The sequence below is a fragment of the Arachis ipaensis genome, chromosome B7, assembly GCF_059453495.1.
Source record: "Arachis ipaensis isolate K30076 ecotype BB chromosome B7, ASM5945349v1, whole genome shotgun sequence".
NCBI lineage: Eukaryota > Viridiplantae > Streptophyta > Magnoliopsida > Fabales > Fabaceae > Arachis > Arachis ipaensis.
In genome coordinates this window covers 56,222,501-56,225,000 of record NC_142442.1, presented here as the reverse complement: position 1 = coordinate 56,225,000, position 2,500 = coordinate 56,222,501, and positions in this window count along the sequence as shown.

Below are 2,500 nucleotides of genomic sequence, written 5' to 3'. Positions count from 1 at the left end.
AGCAAACCTGCGATTTTTGACCTGGATTTTTTTGTGCAGCCTTCACATAATATTACCAAGGTTCCCTCAAAATTTCACGAAAAATGCACGAGCCAATTCTGAGATATGAAAATTTGGCTCCTCCGTTGCAACGCTCCGAGCCATCGTTGCAACGGCGGGTGCCTCCGTGGGGGGCGGGGGAGCCCGGCGGCACACCACAACCACAACGTGCTTGCTAGTGTGCCTAGGGGATGGCAAGGCAACGTGCATCTGGCTGGCATTGCGCCCAGCAAGCCTTTGGGCAACTCGAGTTTCAGCATCACGACTCCCCTCCCCCCTATAATAGGCTGCCGAGCCATTACCAAAGTGCCACGGGTAGACGTCCTTTTCCGTGAGGAGACTTACTAAAGGAAAGTGCTCTAGAGGCCGAATTTTGACGCCGTTTTTTGCAACAACCTCTAGAAAAATAAGAACTTTCCATCCTCCAAATTTGGTGAATTTACACCGTGCCGATTTTTTTTGACGATTTTTTTACCGCCCGGAATGCCGGAAATTCAAAAAAAATGAAAAACGGAGCAAACCTGCGATTTTTGACCTGGATTTTTTTGTGCAGCCTTCACATAATATTACCAAGGTTCCCTCAAAATTTCACGAAAAATGCACGAGCCAATTCTGAGATATGAAAATTTGGCTCCTCCGTTGCAACGCTCCGAGCCATCGTTGCAACGGCGGGTGCCTCCGTGGGGGGCGGGGGAGCCCGGCGGCACACCACAACCACAACGTGCTTGCTAGTGTGCCTAGGGGATGGCAAGGCAACGTGCATCTTGCTGGCATTGCGCCCAGCAAGCCTTTGGGCAACTCGAGTTTCAGCATCACGACACCCCTCCCCCCTATAATAGGCTGCCGAGCCATTACCAAAGTGCCACGGGTAGACGTCCTTTTCCGTGACGAGACATACTAAAGGAAAGTGCTCTAGAGGTCGAATTTTGACGCCGTTTTTTGCAACAACCTCTAGAAAAATAAGATCTTTCCATCCTCCAAATTTGGTGAATTTACACCGTGCCGATTTTTTTTGACGATTTTTTTACCGCCCGGAATGCCGGAAATTCAAAAAAAATGAAAAACGGAGCAAACCTGCGATTTTTGACCTGGATTTTTTTGTGCAGCCTTCACATAATATTACCAAGGTTCCCTCAAAATTTCACGAAAAATGCACGAGCCAATTCTGAGATATGAAAATTTGGCTCCTCCGTTGCAACGCTCCGAGCCATCGTTGCAACGGCGGGTGCCTCCGTGGGGGGCGGGGGAGCCCGGCGGCACACCACAACCACAACGTGCTTGCTAGTGTGCCTAGGGGATGGCAAGGCAACGTGCATCTTGCTGGCATTGCGCCCAGCAAGCCTTTGGGCAACTCGAGTTTCAGCATCACGACACCCCTCCCCCCTATAATAGGCTGCCGAGCCATTACCAAAGTGCCACGGGTAGACGTCCTTTTCCGTGAGGAGACATACTAAAGGAAAGTGCTCTAGAGGTCGAATTTTGACGCCGTTTTTTGCAACAACCTCTAGAAAAATAAGATCTTTCCATCCTCCAAATTTGGTGAATTTACACCGTGCCGATTTTTTTTGACGATTTTTTTACCGCCCGGAATGCCGGAAATTCAAAAAAAATGAAAAACGGAGCAAACCTGCGATTTTTGACCTGGATTTTTTTGTGCAGCCTTCACATAATATTACCAAGGTTCCCTCAAAATTTCACGAAAAATGCACGAGCCAATTCTGAGATATGAAAATTTGGCTCCTCCGTTGCAACGCTCCGAGCCATCGTTGCAACGGCGGGTGCCTCCGTGGGGGGCGGGGGAGCCCGGCGGCACACCACAACCACAACGTGCTTGCTAGTGTGCCTAGGGGATGGCAAGGCAACGTGCATCTTGCTGGCATTGCGCCCAGCAAGCCTTTGGGCAACTCGAGTTTCAGCATCACAACACCCCTCCCCCCTATAATAGGCTGCCGAGCCATTACCAAAGTGCCACGGGTAGACGTCCTTTTCCGTGAGGAGACATACTAAAGGAAAGTGCTCTAGAGGTCGAATTTTGACGCCGTTTTTTGCAACAACCTCTAGAAAAATAAGAACTTTCCATCCTCCAAATTTGGTGAATTTACACCGTGCCGATTTTTTTTTGACGATTTTTTTACCGCCCGGAATGCCGGAAATTCAAAAAAAATGAAAAACGGAGCAAACCTGCGATTTTTGACCTGGATTTTTTTGTGCAGCCTTCACATAATATTACCAAGGTTCCCTCAAAATTTCACGAAAAATGCACGAGCCAATTCTGAGATATGAAAATTTGGCTCCTCCGTTGCAACGCTCCGAGCCATCGTTGCAACGGCGGGTGCCTCCGTGGGGGGCGGGGGAGCCCGGCGGCACACCACAACCACAACGTGCTTGCTAGTGTGCCTAGGGGATGGCAAGGCAACGTGCATCTTGCTGGCATTGCGCCCAGCAAGCCTTTGGGCAACTC